Source organism: Ambystoma mexicanum, chromosome 13 (genome assembly GCF_040938575.1).
Source record: "Ambystoma mexicanum isolate Mex_15411 chromosome 13, UKY_AmexF1_1, whole genome shotgun sequence".
In the NCBI taxonomy this organism is placed as follows: Eukaryota; Metazoa; Chordata; class Amphibia; order Caudata; family Ambystomatidae; genus Ambystoma; species Ambystoma mexicanum.
Window position 1 is genome coordinate 326,378,935 of NC_090938.1, and position 23,850 is coordinate 326,402,784.

At 43.5% G+C, this 23,850-nt stretch overlaps 1 protein-coding gene across 1 annotated transcript in view; it reads right to left on the reverse strand.

Moving 5' to 3' along the window:
- Positions 1-23,850, reverse strand: part of NFATC4 (nuclear factor of activated T cells 4) — an 889,306-nt gene that overhangs the window by 533,708 nt on the left and 331,748 nt on the right. The window lies entirely within an intron of this gene.

Genomic DNA, 23,850 nt, shown 5'->3' on the forward strand with positions numbered 1-23,850 from the left:
ACCCAGCCACTGTGGATAAGGAAGCCAGTGGCTGAACTAGGAAACAAAATGGACATGGAAATGAAAGCAGCATAGGTTGTTTGGGTGAGGTCAAGGGAGAAAGCGGACCAAAAAATTGCCAGAGTCAATGCCTCGGTCCATGCAGAATTATTCAATTACTCCTCTATGAAACTGGAGGAAACTCATGCCCCCCAAAAACCAACCACACTAAGACTAAACCATCTGCCCCTTGGCACCTACAGCAGCTCTCCACTAACAAATGTTTAATCAGAGCCCTAGAGTGGCAGAAAAACCATAACCCTGGAGATCTCACAAACCTCAAATCTTTCATTGCCAACCACAGGATTCTGATTACCAAGGCAAAAGTTGCTTGTTACTCCACTATCATTGCAGCAGTATTTAACAAGAAAAAGAACTCTGAAGTAGTAAATCATTGTACCAAACCCTCACCTGACCTCGAGGTGCCATGAATTCCGGAAAAATGGAAAGGAATCGAGAACATTTTTATTGAAAAAATAGACAAAATCCGACAAACTATCAAACCAACCTCACACAGCATTAACCCCTCCTGCACTTCATCATATACACTACCTCTCTGGACCAAATTATCTTCTCTCTTTCCCTGAGTTCTCCTAAAAACAATTGGCTCCATCAAGCCTACTTCCTACTCTGACAATTTCATCCCAGCTTCCATTATTATATTTAACAATGGAGGCTGGGATGATATTGACAGAGTAGGAAGTAGGTGGCGCGCAATGAACTCCTCAGCATCATAAATGCCTCACTCACAGATGGCCAATTCTCAAGACGGGTCTCATATGAGCTCTTTTGAAAAAAAACAATCATAGACCCAAACGTCGTGGCCAACTAACGGCCCATTAAGAACCTCCTGTTTATTGGCAAAATATTGGGAAAGTAGTTTCTACCCAACTACTCACCAGAATCGAACAACTAAACCTCCTAAACTTGGGGTTCCTCTTCATGTGTAGCATTGAGACAGTCAACATCCAGGCGGTCGATGATAGCCTCCAAATCATGGATAAGGGTGACCCATGCCTCCTCATCCTCCTTGACATCTCGGCTGCATTCAACATCATCGTCCACCACATCCTCTCTCTGGTACTGTCATGAATTGGTTTACCTCCTAAGTCTTGGGCAGACACTAGTCCATCCAGATTACCAAATTGCTTTTTAACTGACTTCCAATCTCCTGTGGATTCCTCCAAGGCTCCATCCTCTCACCAATCATGTTTAACCTTTAGAATGAGCATCTGGGTACACTCCTCAGAGATCCTGATATAGCAAACTACCAATATGATGAAGATTCACTGTTTTACATGAGAGTATCAGCCATCTCAGCAATCACCTAGCCATCACCCAGTCCTGGATGTTCACTGACTACCTGAAACTTAACCCATCCAAGCCCGAATTTGTCCTCATCGGTCTAAACAACAACTTGTCCAAAAATGCATCAACAATATGCGCCCAGAGACATTTGATCTGCAGCTCTCAGATTCAGCTAAATCCATTGGCTTCACCATTGACAGCAGCCCGCCCTTCCAGAAATACATAGCCAAGAAGTCCCAAATGGCTGGCACCCTTCACAAAATCCAATCCTTCATCCCTTCGAAGGCCTTCCAAACTGTAGTGCAGATGCTCGTGGCCTCGCACATGGATGGGGAAATGCTCTACTGTTAAACTCCCAGTTACTCTCTTGGCTTCCCTAAAAGTAGTCCACTAAGCCGCAGCATATATTGTGGTTGCACAGAAATGTTACTGAATCACCCCCATCCTACGCAAACTACATAGGCTTCCTCTCAAAGCCTGGTTACTGTGAATGACTGCATGTATCATCTGCAAAGAAGTCACGAGTAACAGACTAGCATACCTAGTGGCTAAGCTCCACATATCTGGTGGCACACACTCCTCGCACTGCAAATCTACCAATTGGCTCAAATCACAACCCGTCCACAAAGAGGAGACCCGAAAATAATGCTTCTCTTGCCACACACCCGTGCTGTGGAACTCGATCCTGGTATCGGCTTGGAATGTCTCTACAATTCTCAATTTTTGTGAATCTGTCAAAACGTGTTTTTTTCAATAACACCTCACCAAGGACTAATCCCAGTGGATGCAGAGACCACAATTTGCGCTACTGTTAATGCCAGCCCAAATACTGGCTACCTACACCCTGTACAGGACTCAGCTGCTCTCAAGCTAGATCTGTGCTTTAAACAATAAAATAGAAAGACAATATAGGGCAGAGGTGCTTGAAGGAGGATTGCTGAAAGTGTGTGCAAGGAGAGGTATTGGTTGGTGGGTGAAAGTGGTACTTGGGTGAGACAGTACATGCAAGGTGAATGAGTCAAACTAACAAAGGGAGAGTAGAAGGTGAATGTGATTGAATGGGAAATTAAAGGATTTCCATTTGGCAAGTGTGTAGAAGCCCTGACTTTTTGGTTCCTTATTAAATTAATAAAATGGTACAGGTAATTCTATCTCTGGTAATATGCTGATCAGATTCCCCTTTCATTAACTGCATGCCTATAGCATAGTGTGTAGCTGTGCCCTGCTGCACCGGTGTCCTGATTTGCAGCACATGCTCTACCATTGACACAGAGCAGGTTCAGGGGACACAAGGGCTGATTTCACAGCTACCGCAACAACCAAACCTCTACAGCACAAGGGCTTACTGTCCTAGTTGCAGATACATCTTTAAATATAAGCCATACCCGAGTTATCGTATTTCTCATAATTATTACAACCACAGCAATTTGATACCACACTTGTGTCAGCCCTATGAGCCTAGTTCACCTGTTAAAGGATGCTGTGTACCGTCCTCAGACCGACTGTCCTTGCTACTGTTTTCAGGACTGTGTCCTTGGGGAGTACCTCTCTTTGTTCCCTTCTGAGGGCATGTAACAACCTTCCCAGAGACAGGCACACCAAGGGAAGCTGTCCTCAAAACAGGAATCAAAGGACACACCCATTCACAACAGGAGTAGCCTCACACCAGGGTGAGGTACACATAAAGGTCTTTGATTCTACTGATAAGGAAATAGGCAGAGTTAGTGTAGAGAGAGGGAGCTTTTTACAGCTGGAGTGTAGGGAAATCTACACTGACGAGAAGGATGCAGAAAAAAACACTGAATTTAAAAACAAAAATGTGAGCTGCAGCCTGCGCACAGCATCTGAAAAAGACATGTGCGGGGAAATGTGCGATGCTAGCAGCCCATTTACAAAAAGAGTATATTTACTAAATAATTTGCAATGCACAAAGAGAAATCTTTTCAATTACATGGATGAATCCAGCAACCTTTTGTTAATTGGAGAACAGTCCAATCTGGGATGAAAATCACAGCATTTCATAGGCAAGTCAAAAAAAAATGTGGGCCTGTATTTTTTTTTTTACTTCCTTACAGGATTAAGAATAACCTTTATAAAACCCAAATATACTTAACAATGCAAAATGTTGATAGGAGTTTGATTGCAAAGAAATGTTATAATGCTGCCCTGTTTTGTAGAAATGTAAACGAAATGTGGAGAAAACAAAATGAGTTTAAAGGCTGCACTTATGAATGAGAAGAGAGTGGAAGATCAATACCATAAGAGGAACAGAGTTGAAAACAGCAAGAATGAAACAGGAGTGTGAGGAAGACAACTGAGTAGAGTAGAAGGAGTAAGACCTGGGTGACTGGAAGGCACCACTTCTTAATGACATTTCTAATCATGGGAAACCAGAATAGGATCCACCTAGAAAGACCCAGGGGGAGAGAGAGAGAGTTAAGGCGCGTTCCTTTGGGCCATCACAACAAACTAGTCAGTTAATGGACAGTTGGTGGTACTGATCTCTAGTGACCATCTTGAAGTTCAGGGATGCCTCCATGGGAGTCCAGAGAGAGGGCAGGCCTTCTTAACCATTTCAATTTAAAACTCTGAACTGTCTTCTAGAGGTGGTGTTCTTGAGGTCATCTGTGAAAGTGGAGTGAAGATGGTAATGGAAAATGGAGCTTTCCTAATTCTATGAATTGAACGGATGGAAAGCAAGGGAACAACTGAAAAGGCACAAATGGAAGAGGTCAAAATAATTCTGGTATTTGATGGTTGCGTGTCACAGACATGATGCTGGAAAGTTATCCATGTAAGGGCCCATTATAAGTTTGGTTGTAATGGTATAAAAATGTTGATTTAAATACCCTCTATTGTTTTAAGTACCTCCTGGCTATAAATTGGGAATGCATGGAATATTTATGGCAAGCAGTGGATTCCATAAATAACGCATACTTACCCCATGCAATACGTTCTATGTTCCCGATGCAGCAAATATCACACACAATCCCAACTTACACGTATGTAGCAGTTTGGAAATAGGAGGCATTTAACACAGCAAATGTTTTTCTGTTACCACTATACCTGTATAGAAGCCCTGAGTGTGTGAAGAGCCAGTGTGCGGCATCTAGTAGTAGACCTGGATCCACTATGTAACCAGCCTTGCCAGCAACACACTGATACTTTCAAAGGACCTAACTCCTAACAGACCAGTGTAACAAATGGGTAAAATGCCTGATACAGAGATCACTATATATGTCACAGTTCACTGGTTTGAAATTAGCAGGCACAAGCTCAGCGTTTCACGCTTCTGTGGTTAACAACAGGAGGGCTATGGACAGTGCCATCACTAGAAATCAGTATTGGGGGGCCAAACACAGGGCTCAAATACAGCAAGGGGTGGTTGTGTGGTGACACATCAAATAAAGGTAGGGTGACCAGACATCCGGTTTTGCTGGGACAGTCCCGGAATTGGGCCCTCTGCCCCTGCCCCCTTCTGATGAGTGTTTTTTACTATAAAAACCCTGTTCCTGTTTTAGGGAAAAGGAAGGTGATAGTCACATGTTTTGAGTAAAGGGAGGGTAACAACTTCAGAACAATTATGAACTAAATTACCATCATAACACTATCAGAATTCTGCCATTGCTTGATGGGTTCGAACCCACAGCCTTTTGGGTAACAGCTACATGCATTTACTTATTGTGCCGCAGAGACCGGCTTACAAACAAATGAACAGCAAGGCCTGCAAAATCATTTAGAGCACAAGCTCCTTATTGATTAACATGCTGACATTCATGCATAAACCGCACACTTACGTTATATATTATTTATATAGAGGGTCAGGGCTGGAAATGCAATGAAATGGGTGTTGGCCGTCTCAGTTTTTCATCTTCCAGATCTGGTCACCCTAAATAAGGTCAACAGTACAATGCCCAGGGCTCAAGTCTAGGGTACACACAGGTGGATGGCGTCCCCCCCACTTTTTACAGCGGGCGGACGCTATCCCTCAGGGTATTTTAGAGGACATGTGTAAAATAAGACACTTTGACTGTCTTTTTCAAAATTATGATTTAAGCGCAACCTCGGCATTCGAACCATGGTCGCCAGGTTGGGCACTTAATATAACCTGGTGAAAAGCAATAAACAACTGAAGGTGAAACGTGGCATTTCAGGACTTCACTCTTCAGGGAAAACATTGACAAAGATTCTTGGGTTTCTAAAACATTCACAATTTTTAAAATGTTCCAACCCTATTAGAAGAAAATATCCTCCTGATTTTTTGTGTTTTTTGATTTTATGAAAGGAAAATGCCTATGTGTCCTGATGCAATTGGTATGTTTCCATTGGGACCCCTGCTCCCTCTTTCTTCCCCCCACTCTGGCCTTCCTCCTTGGGCTCTCCCCCTGCTCTTTCAACTGACGCCAGAAACCTTGGAATCATCTTCTACTCCTCTCTCTCCTTCCTCCCTCACACTAAGCACATTGCCAAGAAGTCCAAGTATCAGCTCTTCCTTTTCAAAGGAATTATACCTTTTCTCACTTTCCCTGAGAGGCACAATGTGACTCAAGCCATATTTCTCTCTAGACTGGACTACTGTAATAGCTTCCTCCTGAATCTTCCTTCTTCTGCTCTGCGACCCCTTCAGCTTGTCCAGAATAGGGCCACAAGACTTCTCTTTGGCCTTAAGCCCAGAGACCACATCTCTCCCACACTAATATGTCTTCACTGGCTCCTGGATGCTGCACGGATTAAATTCAAATCCCTCTGCATCATCCACAAGGCTGTCTGGGCCTGGGGACTACACTATCTTCAACTTTATTTCACTAAATACTTTCCCACTCGACCGCTTTGCTCCTCTAGCACCAAATCTTTGTGTGTAAAGTGTTTTGCTAAAAAGAGGGCAGGGGGTAGCTCACTTTCCTCTGCAGGCTTCCTCCTTTGGAATAGCCTCCCCATCCCTTGCGCCTTGAGCAGGATCTGCTCAAATTCCGAAAGACTTTCATTTTCCCCTCCTCCTTCCCTCCTTCTCTCCTCTGCTAATCCCACAGTTGCTGAATCAGTGTCCTTGGCCCTTATGCATCCTTGACCTCCCAGACCAATTCTTCTGAGCTCCCGTCTATCCAGAGCACTTTGCATCTGCACATCCTCCGCTCTGGGGACTCGCACTTATACCTCCAGCGGCCCAGGCCGTGTAGCACTCAACATTCCTAGCAATTCGTCCATGGCTCACCCACAAGCTTGGATTCCATAGCACTTACCCTATCTTCCCTCTTCCTTTCTGCACTTGCATGTTCGGAAAATACTCACAAGGCATAGTAGGTTCGTCCCTCCTCCTCTTCCCCCTCTGCACTTAATATTGTGTTGTAATGTATTTATCTCCCTCCCTCCCTACCTCCCTTCCTCCTCCCTGCCCTGTGGGTGCTTTAAAACAGTATATTCTTATTGTATAAGTGCCTAACAAGCAAACAAAGAATGAATAAATGAAATAAATGGTTATGCAAAGCCAACTGAATTAAATGTGCATATTTCTCCTTGATATGCTAATTTCTGTTGACGTCACATCCTATTGCGTATGTCAATGAGCCCTCCACTTTTTTTTATTGAGGACTTGACCTCTGACAATACCTATATGTTACCAAGCTGGTTAAAAAAATGTGACATTAAGCATGTTCAGAGTAGCGTTGAGAAAATAAAGTTTTGCTTCAAATGGATAAACATCCTAAAACGTTAACTCATTTTCAACAGTTGCAAAAATGCAGTATGTACTCGGCAAGAGACTGCATTATTTTCACACAAGCAGACAATCCCAGCACAGCTTCAAATAACGTGCAGTTAGAGGTGGTATTTTGCAGAAGAGACATCACTTCCAGCTCAGCTTCAAAAGGAGTTTGTTTAATAGAAGAAATATCAGTCCTACCTCTGTTTCAAATGATAGTCAAGGACAGTCTGCTTAACAGATGATTTATCACACACAGGCGCCAAGTACAGGGCGATAGCAGGCAACTGCTCCATTGGGGGGATTAGCGGGAAGTCCCCCTCCCAAGGAAATATTTAAAATAATGGCTTAAAATAGTGCATTTTACAGCAGTTGGTTTTGTAAGGTAACTCATGAAAAAATCCGCCAAAAGTGTACACAAGCATTTCCCCAACACTTTTTTCATTATGCCTTTGCCCACAATATATACAACATAATACACAAGATCTCCTGACAAATGCATACTAAGTCACTGGTTCTTAAAAATCTTGATGGCCAAGAAGCTCGGGCAGTAAAACACAGCAATAACAAACATTCTATTTATTTTTAAATATATATAGACAACATTTCAAAACTTTGCACACATATTAAAAGTACTCCTGCTGACTCATTAAATTCAGGAGCTTAATTATTGTGGCCACTTTCCACACTATAATCCAGACTCAAATGACACCTGGTTTGGTACAATTCAGCTGTCATAATAGTTTCCATTAACAATTACGAAAGTGCTTATATGCAAAGTGCTGGTACTTCAAGTGCTAGAATTGACTGTGAAACCTACTGCAAAAACGAAATAAAAAAAACCCAAAAACAGAATATTCAATCAACATACATGGCAAAACATTCTAAATTACGCCACCACTGAATTTACATATACTTTTGAAGTACTGCTGTCAACCAAAGAGATGTTCACACAGAGGGAGGCAAACAAGTCCTTCAAAACCGCCTTCTTCTGGACAGGACAACATTGTAAACCCTGCAAATAAATATGGGTGAGTTGTTAAATAACTCTGGTACTTAGGATATTGAATATCATGGTTTGCTTAGTCTGCCAAAAATGGTCTTCTGGTAAACTGACCTTATCAGAAAAAGCTCCAGGCTGGCGGGCCTCCTCGGTGCCATCAACATGCTCATAACCATTCAGAGAAACTCAACTAGAAGTGTTCTAAAAACCAATAATTACATTGGTAAGAGTTTTCATAAAGACCTTGTGTGTCCATCCTATCACCATGTAGCAATTCTTTCCAAAAGGCTCAGCCCCCTACTCATATGCATGCAGTTACAATGAACTTGTGCTTGAGAAGGAGTCGAGCAATTTAGCGAAGCACCCCTTGGAAATCTGTGACAAAGCACAAAGAGCACTCTACAGTGTTCCCTCATCTTTGTCTTTGAGCCTGCGGCATGCTTAATACTTTTCAATAATGCTCACTGTCAATACATGGAGGGCCTTTAAAAAATCCACAGCCATCATGTTAGTTCAAAGAGGTTCATGCCACTGATCTAGTTCCAGGCTGAAAAGAATATTGCAACACAGCCTCAATCAATACATCGACTAACCGCGAGCTGAGCACGCATCCAACAAATTCAAGTGGCTCCAAGTGCAAGTGCTGGCCTCACCTCTTAGTCATTGGCTTCACCATGAGTGCGATTCACAAACCATGTCTGTGCTGCGACTCGCGGCCACAGAGTCACTGCATTTAGTAAGCCTCACAGGGACAGAAATGCGACATCACGCATGCCCAACCACTAGACCGTTAAACTACAGTAAGCGAAATGTTAAAAGTATGCCTCATATCTGGAGTCCTAATACTGAATTACATACAACCACTGGGACTCCTACAATGACTCTTGGCAATTGTTTGTAAGGGCAAAACTTTATACCCTGCCACACTTAATATTCACCCCCGTTAACTGCAGAGGCTCACACAGGAAATCTTAGTGGTCCCAGAAACAATAAACTGGACAATGGCAGCTCAAAGGTAAACCAGCCCACTATGCCCATCACACAAAATATCGCTAAACAGACAACCAAACAGCTGGTCATGCACTCACAAGATAGACCCTGTTTAGGGGTCCAGCCTATTCAAATAGAGCAGCCTAGGGAAACACCTATCCTGTAGATGAGTGAATGCTTACTCAAAGGTCAATACCTAATTCAGCCCCATAATGTGTGTTTGAAGCTTGTATATCCAGCAGTGCTCCTTGTGATCTAGTCTACTGGTGGGATTCACAACAGATACTATTATATCAAGAACCCACCACAGCATCTCATCTGCGGAATGCTGAAACTCCACATAGTGTGACACTAGAGGGGCATCCAGTTTCCTACAACGTATTCTGTATCGATGTTCGACGATCCTCTTATGTACAGTTCTCCTGTTTGGCTCACATTCCTCTTACCACCTGGGCACTGAATGCAATAAATTGCATTGGAAGTTTCGCAATTCGAAAAAGCCTTAATTTCAATGTTTGTCCTGCAATTTCCATTGTTTTAAATGTTCTTGAAAACGAGTCCACCGGGCAGGCCCCCCATGATAATGCCCTTGTTCTAATCTTAAATTCCAAAGGGTTTTTTTCATGGGTTTCCTCAAAATTGTGAATGAACCAGGTATTCACAAAGATCAAGACATAAATTAGTTTTCAAAAACTGATTAGCAGAGTTTGCAAATTAAAATATTCTTGATTAGCAAATAAACCCATTTAATTTTTAATGTCACCAGAAACTATTTGTATCCTAGACATAAAAGGAGCATTATTACAGTATGTCTGTGTAGCACTGAAGTAAAACATTAGTGAGTTGTGTTAGGCCTTGCAAATTATTTAACATTCTGCTATACCTGCAGGTCGAGTAACTTAGTTTACCTACTCGACCTAAGAGAAATGCACTCAACACTTGGCAGCGGATGACAGAAAATGCAAATGTGCTTTCTGTAAAATGGCACATGTCACCACAAACCCACTTTGTTTGGGACACCGCTGCCAGAGGCCAGTCATGCACAGTGAAACTTGTGTTTAACATTTACTGCAAAGACAATGGTACACAAAAGGTTCAAACATCCCCTGCACATGGTACTCGCTCTTCATCAAATCTACTCAACTGTGCGAGTGTGTGAGGAGACTTTGGGAGCCCTGGGTTAGTGTCTGTAAAATGCAAAATGTTAGCTGCATGAATAGACACATATATATAAATATATATATATATGATGACAAGGCTCTGAAAACTGTTTGGCCAGCAGTGGAGTAACTTTGCTGAAAAAGTTGGTGGGGGACATGGCATCTGAAGAAAAGGTGCCCCAGTGAAATAAATGGGGACAAAATGGTGTGCCTTGAAAGTTGGGGGGACAAACACCCCTGTCCCCCCTAAAATTACACCCATGTTGGCCAGCGCTCTCTCGCAGGTGCGAACAAATAATGAAATCATAATCATAGTGCAAAGGGGGCTCCTGAGGATACCTACAGTGTATGGTGTCACAGTAGATGAACAGACTGGATGGACCTATTGATCACTACTTTGCATACACATCTAGTTATCTTTGCTTATTCATTATGTAACAGGAAAGAAAGTAAGAGACTAAGCAGAGTAGATGGCGTAGAAGGCAGAGAACTGGGCAAACTAAGTGGAATATTGTAGTTTTCTGCCATGTCACTTTCAGGGTATCTGTATAAAGTAACAGGGTGATAAGATAGAATGTCAAGGAGTATGGGATCAGCTCCTGGGTTGAGCACCAGTTGCAGAGATGTATACAACCAACTAGGTTTGACATCAAAACCATTTGGCCGTGTGATAATGTACATTTTCAAATGTGTTCACTCGTCAATGTGATGCATCTTCCCCCAACAAAATGAAATATAGCTGACACTATGAGATTGAGATACACTAACCTAAACTTGACTGTAAAGCATAGAGATAATGTAGTGTTTTGCAGTAGCAATACTGTAATTATACATTATGTAAAACTTAAATGTTTAGGAACGGAATTGCATGACTGTCTTATATAAAGAAATAAATTTAACACGTGCTGGTTTTTGCCCGACAATATAATTAGCTTAATAAAAGTATCATCCTGATTACTACTGGTTTTCAATTATTTGAAAAAGGAAAACAAAGCTTTCCTGGCACTGCGACATAGGTCGTTGGCACTTAGAAATGGAGGCCATGATTACTGTTGCACTCTCTCCCCATTAGCCTCTTTGAACTTGCAATGAGCAGAGAAAAGAGGGTGTAGAGAGTCCTGTGGGCAAGAGAGGAATACAGACTGAGCTGTGCTTTCATCGAACAGGGTAACTTAAATAGCTAGCTTTGCTACGCAAGTGTCAATTTATTTAGCAGATCTACAGAATTGCATGGGTCTTGCTATGCAACACTGCGTATTTCATGCCTTGCAGATGTTTGGATATCTCAGAGCCATACGTGCAACAGGTACCCAAGGGAGGACCAATATAACCAATGGCCAAAATGTCTTTATGATACTTTTAACCCTTGAAGTATTAGGGCAACAGGTAGTGACACAGGTCATATGTTGCTTATCATTCTGACGTATCCTTGTACTAAGAAGGACCTTTTTCTCGGGGTAAACCTTGCCCTTTTCCTAGACTGCATAATCAGTTTCTTGGGGTATCCCCTGGTCCTTAAACGGGTATCCAACCTCTCTCCATAGCTATAGAACTCATTCAGTTTCGAGCAGTTATGCCTCATCCAGAGATACTGACCATAAGGTACATTTTGCTTGAGTGGTAATGGGTGTTAACTTTCAAAGTGTAGTAGCGTATTCCTGTCTGTATCCTTTTTAAACAGGCTGCAACTCAACCTGCCTTCTTCGTGTCTGAGAGATAAATCCAAAAAGTGAATCTCCTCTGTACTTGATGTCAGAGTGAACTGTATGTGGCTGCTCTTCCCATTAATCAAGACAAGGAGTTCTGCCATATTGTCTTGAGTCCCTGTCTATATAAAGATGACGTTATCTATATATCTCTGCCACTTCCATACGTTGAAGAAGGGAGTTGGGAAGATTATAATACACTAGAGACTCTCTTGCACACTCAATGCCATGTTGTTGAGGGATATTAGTATATAATGCCTTAATATCCATTGTAACAAGGATTTCTTCTCCAAAGTTGAATGTCTCCCCTTCAAACCATTGAATGTCAGCCATTGTGTCTCATAAATACGATTCACACAAAATGCTCACTGGTTTTATAAATGAATCCATAAATTCACTGATGGGCTCCAGCACCTGGGGGGAAAACAAAAGGAATAACAAGGTGAGCCGAGAAAACCAACAAGGATAATCTCTTTGCCCCCATAGACTTACCTGCTTTACCACCAGAGGTATTATTCTTTAATTCGCCGCATCTTCCTATGCCGCACCTATAAAGGGAGAGAAAACAGCAAGTTAAACTCATGCAACTTTTACCGGACAGTTTTTGGTAATACAGACTCTTACCTGAACGCCATCAGCTGCCTCCAGGCAATATTCTTTTGGACCCAGCTGCACCATAACGAGGGAATGTAACAAGAGTGAACATCGGACATATTGAACTCTTTGAACTTTATAGACACTGGAGTCAATATTCCTCCGGAACTCCTCCAGTACCTTCAACCCAGTGAAGTAACTGGTATCTACGCGCCCCTGCATGCCATGCAGGATGGAGAGCTCATCATTTAAAAACATAAGGTGAGGTTACCAAAAGGGAATATCGGAGGTGATTAGTGGGGAGAACGAGAACTGTTGGGGGGCCATCACTAAAGTCCATGGGTGGCTAAATCCCTTTCTCCACTTGCAGGAGAATACTTCTACGAGTCCAGCAGACAAGATGAGGCGGGCCAGTCCAGACTGTCATCTCTTCACTACGCATCACGTTGGTGGAGACCGCAGTGTCCGGGTCCGATCGACGCCCCTGTGGGAACCAGGTGAGCGTAACACCATCATCATCTCAGCATAGCTAGTGATCTTGCCACAGCAAACTTCAGGACCATTTTGCTATGGAAGTGCTGTGGTACCTGTTGTAGTCCCGTGCAAGATTGAAGACCTTGCCACCACCAATCCATGGATGATGGCACCTCATCTTACACATCACCTCCTTCTGCTCCCTATTTCTGTTTGGTTGGACATGTTTATACCTGTAGGTGCACAAACACTCTCGTTGTATAGGGTCACTAACACAGGTGCTTAGAGGAACACTGGAACAGTGCAAACAATTTCCTTCTGGCCACCGTTTCAGTTTGCTACAGTCAGGGCACAGCACATGTCCTGCCAGGGTACTTAGGCCACTCTGCACACCTGCACTATCAGTTCATCGGTAGAGGGGGTTGTCACTTCTTCTGTTCCCTATTTGGATGGCCAGGCTGGGGATCAGCCACTTAACCCCTTTTTGACATTTTGGATTATCTGGGTGTCACTTATACCAACTACGCAGACAACACCCAGATACTTATCCGCATCACAGGTGACCACAAAACCGATTCTCTAGCCATCAACGCCATTTATCAAGTCATCCAGGCCTGGATGGCCAGCATGAATTGTGCTTGAATGACGAAAAGACTGAACTCCTCATCCTTGGCTCCCACCATAGACTCAGTAAACTAGACTCATCGTTCAAATATTTCACCATTGATGGTAACACCATCAAAGTGGCTAAGGATACAAAAACGCTTGGAATCTACATCGACTCCACTCTCTCATTATCCAGGCAAACTAACACGGTATCATCGGCTGCATCATACACCTGCAAGCTTATCACAACATGCCACCCCCTCCTATCACCAGCCAACTGTACCATTCTAGCCAGGACCTTGGTCCTATCTAAAATTGATTATTGCAATGCCCTCTATTTGGACACCAACCAATGTAATACTAAAAAACTTCAAATCATCCAAAATAATGCCATTAGGGCGGCTTTAAACATTCCTAGGAACCTCCACATCTCTGACTCCAGAGGGAGTCTGTGCTGGCTCTCAGTCTCTCAAAGAGTCTCTCTTAAAGCACGTGCGCTCACACACAAAAGCCTCGCCAACCAAGCCCCTAGCTCCCTAGCCAGCAGATTCACACTACATACCACTACAAGACCACTCAGAAGTGCCCAAACCAATTGCCTCGCTATCCTGCGTTTCAACCTCCAGAGATCTGGTGGACGTAGCTTCCCTGTCCTAGCAGCGAAGCTATGGAATTCGCTACCTAATACTCTTAGAGCTGAATCCTCCTTCCCGGCCTTCAAGCGTAAAGCCAAAGCCTGGTTTTCTGCCCAAGACTTGCCGTGACTCTGCTCCTATGACCTCCACAGTCATAACAATAGCGTCATCTACTCACTGTTATAACCTGTTTTTGTACATTTGTATATTTCCTGTATAATCTGTATATTCTGTTCAAATGCATTGTCTGTACTTACTACACTGTTCTGTTCTATGTCTGAAACTAAGTGATGCGCCCGGATACCGGATGCCCTTGGGCCTGGTGCGCTATATAAATAAAATAAATAAAAATACAAATAGTCTGTTATTTATTTAAATGCATTGTTTTTCCCGGTGATCATAGCTAGCCGCTCTGCACCGCAAGCGGGCAGAGTCTGGGACAACCTTTCTTTCACACAACTCGAACCCATATGCGGTGGCATTCTGGCCATGTGTCCCAAGTGACCAGCTTGTCGCCAAGTTGTTGCAGGCCCAGGTGTGTCTCCCAGACCAAACACACACGACACACATAGGGTGGTGTTGTAACTGCCCGCCTCTGAGTGATGGGCCCTTTCATTCAGGGCTTCACGTCACATCCGCCCTGCTTTGCAGCGCATAGGGGTGGATGATATTACATGCCTTACAGTAGAAGGTCATCAAGGTAGCTCAGTAGATTTAGTGACTGTTGCTGAGATGTTATATATTTATAGCTGGCTGTAAATACTATGACTTTTTACAATTCCTTATAAAAAAAAAAACAGGTGCTATAAAATGTGTTCATTCCGGGGATGGGTTGAGCTGGTCACTTGCTTACATTCAGGAGAGGTGTGGTGTAATTTCTGCCTCTGTAGTGAAAATCAAAAGTTGGCACCAAGGAACCCCTGTTTAATTTCCGTTTAATTTCCTATTTCGTTGCTGTCAGCACAACAGAAGAATGTATTTGTGATTAAGCAGTTTAACAAGCATATAACATCTTTAGAAATATGTTTGTTTCTGGTGAATATTATCAGTCTGTGCGCTCTACCCTCTGTTGGTCTGTTTGCGTTACTTTGTATTCTATTATTGACTTGATAACTGATTGGTCCAAGTTAGTTGGAATTCAGTGGCTGCATGGCGCCATAAAGACCGATATTCACCTGTCGGCCTTTTTTGGTTTAGTGAGAAAAAGGGGGTATCCTATGTGAGCCTATGCGCATTCAAATTAGCATTCCTCACAAATTCCCAATGCTATAGTAATTGTGAGGTACACACTTGTTGGTGTTTATACAGTGTAATGTTTTAATTCAAATAAATATATTTTCACTTAATTTCATTCACTGTTGAGCATGTGCCCGTAGTGACTTTTTGGGTGAATTTGTGTCATTCTTATATAAACTTGTGCCAACAACATTTCTCTGCACGTGCTATTGTTTCGCCATTCCTTGGGCTTTGTCAAGGCACTTAATACATTGTTTTGTGTGTCAATTTGATTCAAATTATACAAATCATGCAAACATTTGGTATCACACACATATACTGTAAATATCAATTCCTTGTTGGGAGAAATGGTGATCCTGCAGGCATTCCCGTCCGATCCGATTAAGGCTCCGATAACAAATGCGCATAGGCTCACATAGGATACCCCTTTTTCTCGTCTTTAGAAAGATATCTTGTGATAAAATACAAAGGAAGGGGCACACCAATTACAGGGTATGTGTGTGATAGTCCGACAAAATATAAAAAATAAACTGTTTAAAAGAAAACTAGTGAATGTAAGTTTCAGAAGTATTTTTCATTTTGGAAAGGTCTTTTTTGTTTATTTCAATGCAAGTGTAAGCTGCGCATTTGGAAAACAGTGTGCTGAGTATGTAGGAAGCCTGCTTATAGCAGTGATGGCCCCCACCCCAGTGATATGTAGAGCCCATTAATTCCTGCGGTTTCCCTTTCAGGCCAGATGAAAAAAATACAGGCTAAGCAGAGACTCCTGGAAATAGTTATTTGCCAAAGGGGGGCAGGCAACCAATTAAGCCGAGGGGGGAGCAGCAAATAGGAGGACAATTGCCCCCTTGTGTCCCCATTAGGGATGCCTATGGTGTGGATAATTGCCTCACCTTTTATTGATGGTTATTCATAACTGAGGGACCCGGTACTCCGCCTTGCCCTTCCAAGAACACCTATGTATTAACCAGTGCTTTAAGTGGGCCGGGGCCTGCCGGGGCCGGGCCCTGGCAGTCTCCAGAAAGTGGGGCTGAGCCGGGGCCCAGCCGGGGCCCCCCGTCCCACACAACATTGGCGGGATGCATTATCCCGCCGCGGCCGCAGCCGCGACGGGAGATGCGCCTGTCGTTATGTCAGCCAATCTGACAGAAGTGCCAGCCAGCCAGAGCAACGCTGAGGCTGGCAGCACTTCTGTCAATTAGTGTAACTCCCTCTGATGACCTCATCAGGGTCATCAGAGGAAGTTACTGTCCCTTTGTTTTCCCTCCCAGGTCACTGACCCCCACGGGCTCCGTGATCTAATATGCAGATTAAATCACGGAGCCCGCGGGTTCACAGAGGGTGAAAGACGCCTCGGGCTCAGTGATCTATGTGCTCTGAGCAGATAGATCACAGAGCCCGAGGTGCCTTTCTCCGTCGGCAAAGCTTTATAAAAGATGCCTTGAACTGTGTACGTTTCAAGCCATCTTTTATAAAGGTAGAAATATTTCTATGTTTATAAAAGACGGCTTGAAACGTGCACAATTCAAGGCATCTTTTATAAAGCTTTGTCGACGGACAAAGCCACCTTGCGGTTTGTTTTGTCCGTCATCAACGCTTTATAAAAGATGCCTTGAATTGTTTACGTGTCAAGCCATATTTTAGAAACATAGAAACATTTTACAAATATCTATGTTTATAAAAGGTGGCTTGAAAAGTACACAAACCATAGTAAGGAAAGCACACAAGTGTGCGTAACTTACTATGGTTTGTGCACTTTTCAAGCCACCTTTTATAAACATAGAAATATGTAACATTGCTATGTTTATAAAATATGGCTTGAAAAGTACACACACCATAGTAGTACGCATACAAACATATAAATGCTCACATACATTTATATATTTGTTTGCGCACCTTACTATGATTTGTGCACTTTTAGGCCACGCCCACAATGAAAACCACGCCCCCAAACGAGGGCCCCCCCTCAATTTCTTACCCCACTTAAAGCACTGGTATTAACACACAAAGTTGTCAAGAACTAGTCCACGAGTACACATTTTCTCTGAACAAGCAGGCCAACACTGACCACCACGTTAATTAGGATCGGATTGATAAACTAGGTGCATACACAAAAAACAATTTCCTTTCACAATTGTATTGCCATACAACGATTTTTTCTTTTATACAACAAATCTTAAAACCAGTTACCTAGGGAAATTACAAAATAGAATAGACTCGGACACAATTAACACTTAATCACACACGATTCTACAATTCATTTGGCAGTATACTTTTCACAAATTCATAATCATATCCACATTGTATTATTTTAAATGATAGTCTTCTACCGAAAGCATTGACACAATTGTGTGTCGGCCACTTGTGAGCCGACCCATTCCTTACTTCACCTTTATCAGGAGAGAAACGCATTTACCATAACTTGATGTCTTGTCACCTTCCCCTTCTGACAGGGAAGAGGAAGCCGGCACAAGGCATTCTAATACTGAAAACACTTGAGTAGTAACCACAAAAGAAAAATCCACAATCAAGGCGACAATTGTTCCCCAATACTATATCGATTGGGTTTTTTAACTGGATGGTGTTCTATATACAGGGTACATCACGAGAGATGAATGGAAAGGCAACAGTATACATGGGCACACATTATTACAAATGCATTCATGTCCTATTATTTCGGTACATGTTTTCAGCGTGTACCATCCCACAGCATTACTCTTGCTCCAGAAGGATGCGGGGAGGCAATAAAGAAAGAGGGCGAAATCACAGTAATCATATGCGCTGAGCGTACTTTTTATTGCTTCAAGAGTTAAAAAGCGATTCTGGAACACACAGGGACTCTCGTAGAGAGTGAGGGGAGAAATGCAGGGAGAGGGTGAGAAATCTGACGTTCAGTGATAAGGATTCTACTGGTGAGTGAGGAGAGAAATGCAGGAAGACGGTGAGAAATCCGACGTGGAGTGATGTTGACTCTACTCGAGAGTGAGGCGAGAAATACAGAGAGGCCGTGAGAAATCTGACGTGGAGTGATGGGGACTCTCCTAGAGAGTGAGTGGAGAAATGCAGGGAGACGGTGAGGAATCGGATGTGGAGTGGAGAGTGAGGGGAGAAATGCAGGATGATGGTGAGGAATTCGACGTGGAGTGATACGGACTCTACTGGAGAGTGAGGGGAGAAATGCAGAGAGACGGTGAGAAATACGACGTGGAGTGATAGGGACTCTACTGGTGAGTGAGGGGCGAAATGCAGGAAGACAGTGAGGAATCCGACGTGTAATGATACGGACTCTAGTGGAGAGTGAGGGGAGAAATGCAGGGAGGTGGTGAGAAATCCGATGTGGAGTGATAGGGACTCTACTGGAGGGTGAGGGGAGAAATGCAGGGAGGCTGTGAGGAATAGACGCTGAGTGACAGGGACTCTACTGGAGAGTCAGGGGAGAAATGCAGGGAGGTGGTGAGAAATCCGATGTGGAGTGATAGGGACTCTAGTGGAGAGTGAGGGGAGAAATGCAGGGAGGTGGTGTGAAATCCAATGTGGAGTGATAGGGACTCTACTGGAGGGTGAGGGGAGATATGCAGAGAGGCTGTGAGGAATCCGATGTGTAGTGATAGGGACTCCACTGGTGAGTGAGAGGAGAAATGCAGGGAGGCCGTGAGAAATAGATGTGAAGTAATAGGGACTCTACTGGAGAGTCAGGGTAGAAATGCAGGGAGGCTGTGATAAATAGACGTGAAGTAATAGGGACTCTACTGGAGAGTCAGGGGAGAAATGCAGGGAGGCTGTGATAAATAGACGTGAAGTGATAGGGACTCTACTGGAGAGTCAGGGGAGAAATGCAGGGAGGATGTGGTACATAGGCGTGAAGTGTTAGGGACTACACTGGAGAGTGAGGGGAGAAATGCAGGGAGGTGGTGTGAAATCCGATGTGGAGTGATAGGGACTCTTCTGGAGGGTGAGGGGAGATAGGCAGAGAGGCTGTGAGGAATCCGATGAGGAGTGATAGGGACTCTACTGGTGAGTGAGAGGAGAAATGCAGGGAGGCTGTGATAAATAGACGTGAAGGGATAGGGACTCCACTGGAGAGTAAGGTGAGAAATGAGCGCAGAAGGTGTGTTGTGTTTGTGCAGCACATCTTCCTGCACCGGATCCCCAGATCCTGCTTCAGGTCCAAGGGACATGGGCAGTTTTTGTAAATGTTCATGGCATCTTCTGCAAGGTAGTAGACATCCTATTCATTGTGTGAGAATTCACAGATATACACGCATCCGCTTAGCACACCAACTTGAATTATGTTCGCTTTAGTCAATCAAATTAAAGATTTTCAGTTCAAAATATGCACTGACAGATCTAAATGCCAACATGCACCAGATTCTTTTTTTTTTTAAAACGCTGGACGGATGTGTGCTAAACCTCATTGTAGTAAGTGGTATTAGTGCTTTACTTTATTTGGTGCAAATCAGTTAAGGTTTTATTTTTTCTGTAATTGAGAGCAACAGTTCCCTACAGGTGTTTGAATAGAAAACGCAACTTTTAGGAACCTACTGAAAAACACAACCTCCCTGGATTAAACTTCGTGAAACTTGCCAACGTAATTCATCGGGTCTTTCTTTTACCAGATTGCATGCAGATGTGTCAAATAGCCTTACAGTTATTAGCATCAGGAAACTGACTCTTTGTATGGAAACTCCCACTTAAGCATGATGACAGAGTCAGGACTGCACCTCTGTTAAATACATCAGCCTTAGCTGAAAGGACCTTAAAGTTGCTACTTCAGTGATCTCTTTCAGGTCTTCAAGTTAAAGCAAAAAGATAAATCAGAAATTCCTTAAAAAAAACGTAATTGTATGTGAGTGTAAAATTACAGGTGAGCACAACCAAATCCCAGAACATTAACCAGTTGATGTAGATATGCAACTTTACCTCAGATCTCCCACTGGTGATGTTCAACCTTCTGAAAACATAAAAAAGTGTGGACAAAATGATAAGATATAGAATCTTGGCAGTTCTATTCTGGAAGTCGATGTAACCTTAACTATGGAGATCTGGCTGCCATCTGTAAGCAAAAGTTGTGGCTCCAGAGTATGGTAATTCAAAAAACTACATTAAACAAATGTACATTCAGAAATAAAATCCTTGAATTGAAGGGATGTTTTGTTAAGATGAAAAACCTAAAAAAACACTGAAATTAACCAGGTTTGCTCTTGTACGCAAACAGAACTCCCAATGTGCATGCGAAGTGAATCCTTCAGAAAAACACATATGGCGTTGCTTGTGCGTAAAGTGCCCATAGACTGACTTTCAATCATACCACAGGCACATGAACCAAGCATGCAAGGCCTGTTATCCGCAACCAGTGCTTTAAGCGGGTCATGGCTAGCCGGGGGTCAGGCCCTGGCAGTCTTCAAAAAGTGGGGCAGAGTGATGGCCCTGCCAGGGCCCCCCCAGTCCCACCACGCCATGGTGGGACACATTATCCTGCCATGGCCATAGCCATAGCCGCGATGGCAGATGCACCCGCCATTTTAAAGTCAGGCAAGCTGTGACTGACAGAAGTGCCAGCCTGCCACAGTATCACTGAAACTGGAAGTTTCAGCAATGCTTCGGCTGGCTGGCACACTTCAGTCAGTCACTATAACATCCTCTTGGGACCCTTCACGTGAGGGGTCACGAGAGGAAGTTATGGTCCCTTTGTTTCCCTACACCCTCCCCAGGTCACTGACCCTCAGCAAACCTGGAGGCCCCCTGATCTAATCTAGATCACAGAGCCCCCAGGCTCGCTGAGGGTCAAAGATGCCTCCGTCGGTGATCTAATCAACTCTGCTGAGCCGAGCACAGATCACCAAGCCCAAGGTGTTTTTGTCCGATGGCAAAGCTTTATAAAAGATGTCTTGAATTGTGTACTTTTCAAGCCATCTTTTATAGACAAAAGTACACAATTCAAGACATCTTTTATAAAGCTTTGTCAATGGACAAAGACGCCCCAGGTTTTGTCTGTTCACAAAGCTTTATAACAGATGGCTTGAATTTTGTATGTTTCAAGGCACCTTTTATAAACATAGAAATATGGTACGGATTTTTATGTTTAGAAAAGATGGCTTGAAAAGTACACAAGTTTATGAAACAAAGAGACATAGGCTACCCCTCCTGTTTGGCAGTGGCCGGTAGTGTTTACAGCACAATCTAACCGATCATAGCATTTGATCTGTACATAAATTTGAGAGCACCAGGTTTGCATTTACTTATTTCACAGGTTTTATTGTATCATAAAAAGGCCTAATGTGCTCCTCTGGTAATGTTGTCCTCTCTGGTTAGGTTCGGATGTCTCGCACAAGAGGCACTTTGAGAGAGAGAGACGCAGCATCGCTTCTCATTTCCTGAGACACTGCCAGCAAAGGCGCAGATGGGGTACACCAGTGACACCACTTAGTCCACTTCTACAGTCCTGAAGACGGCATTAGAATACAAAACCATCATTTTCATGCCAGAAACACCATAAGTGTCAACTAGACAGATATTTTGGTTATAAAAAACCACATTCTAAGTCACATACAATACTAACCCCCACCGTGCAATTTTCCAAATGCAAATTGTGCATTATATTAATGTTTAATATGATATCAATGGCATAATACTTGCATACAAGATGGGGTTGAAAATGATCAGATATGTTTAACGGCCTCATTAGGCCTTTTTATGCTACAATACAACCTGTGAAATAAGTAAATGCAAATCTGGTGCTCTCATATTTATGTACAGATCAAATGCTATGATCGGTAAGATTGTGCTGTAAATACTACCGGCCAGTAACAAACAGGAGGGGTAGCCTATGTCCCTTTGTTTCAGAAACTACTGTACAGCCTCATGACATAGGCCCCCACATCAAAAAAGAGGGTCCTTACCCCTATATTTTGGAAAAACTGAAAAGTACACAAGCCATAATAAGGTATGCATACAAATATATACTTGCTTATATACATTTATAGATTTGTTTGCATACCTTACTATGGTTTGTGCACTTTTCAGGCCACACCAATCATGGAAGCCACACCCCCAAATCAGCCCCCCTCTCAATATCTTTCTCCACTTAAAGCACTGGCCACAACTTTCACAGTTTGTCAAAGCCATGGTTCCCGTGCGGTCAAAGAGCAGAGCAGCTTTAGTCAGCATTGGGAGCTGTGGCTTTGACCAACTGTTAGAACCACCCTGCCCACATTGACAGGCGTGCCACAAATTTCGGAGTCCATGACCTTCGGCTTCCTTTGATTTCCTCAGATCTCAGGAGATCAGAGGAGGGGTAGACAGAGGAAAATGCCATGTTGCCATGCAATGACGCCACAGCAGTGGATTATGAATTCCATAACTGTCTTTAGTACAGCAAGCAGTTAGTTCGAGTCACTCTCTGGTCAGTAGTGATGACCCTATGAAGCAGTTGCCACTGGCAATTCCCTGTCGGGTGGACAGGGCCTTCACACCTAAGCATGGCTCTCCTATAGGCCTGGTGGGTTTTTGGACACTTTCCACCTTTAGCTTTTCGGCATCTTCGCCTTCGGTGGAGGGGCCTGTCAATGTTAACCTTGCTCCTGTGCTAGAGCCCTCGAAGGTCTCCGAAAATGATATTGTCCTTGAGTCCTGGAGCCTCTGGAAGGACGCGCTCATCAAAGAACTGAAAAATGGCCATTCTTTACAGGACTTCGGTGCCTGTTTGGTCTCTCTGGACATCTTGGCTGAGAGCTATCATGCTCTTATTGCTGAGAAAAATCTTCAAGCAGCTTTTAACTTAGCCGTAAATCATTTGCCGCCCTGCAAAGTGAACTCTTCCTCTCAAACGAGCCTGGAGCAGGTACCGCTCATTTCGACCATCCCCCAGGCAGCACAAACTGCCAGTTGCCCGGCAAAATGAACTGTGCCTCACAAACAGACTTACCCTTACCTGACACTGCCCATCAGCCCTCAAGCTTAGGGTTCTCCTTGGATGGCCCTGGTTCAAGGGCTGTGCCCTCAGGGAAGGAAGTACCTTCATCTCTCTCCCTGTCCCTGGGAGGCACATAATCACTGTGCCATGATCCCACCTCGACAGGACGTACTATTGCACCAGTGGAAGGAGCCACAGAGGGGGCCCGCAAATCTGTGAAGCACAGACCAGCTAATCTGAAGAGCTGGCGTTTAAAAAAATCTAATATGCCGATGCCTAAAGATGCAGTCACTAGATCCCTGGTTATGGATAACAGAAACTTCATTATTACCAACGTTATGAAACCTCTTCCTCACGAACCTAGAGAGGTCGTTTGTAACAAAATTCTTGCCCGTCTACGTGCAAGATCTGGGCCGGGGGTTGTTCGATGTACGGACTTGACGTTTCTGTGTCAAATTGAACTGGATGATTGGTGTGCCGAGGACAACA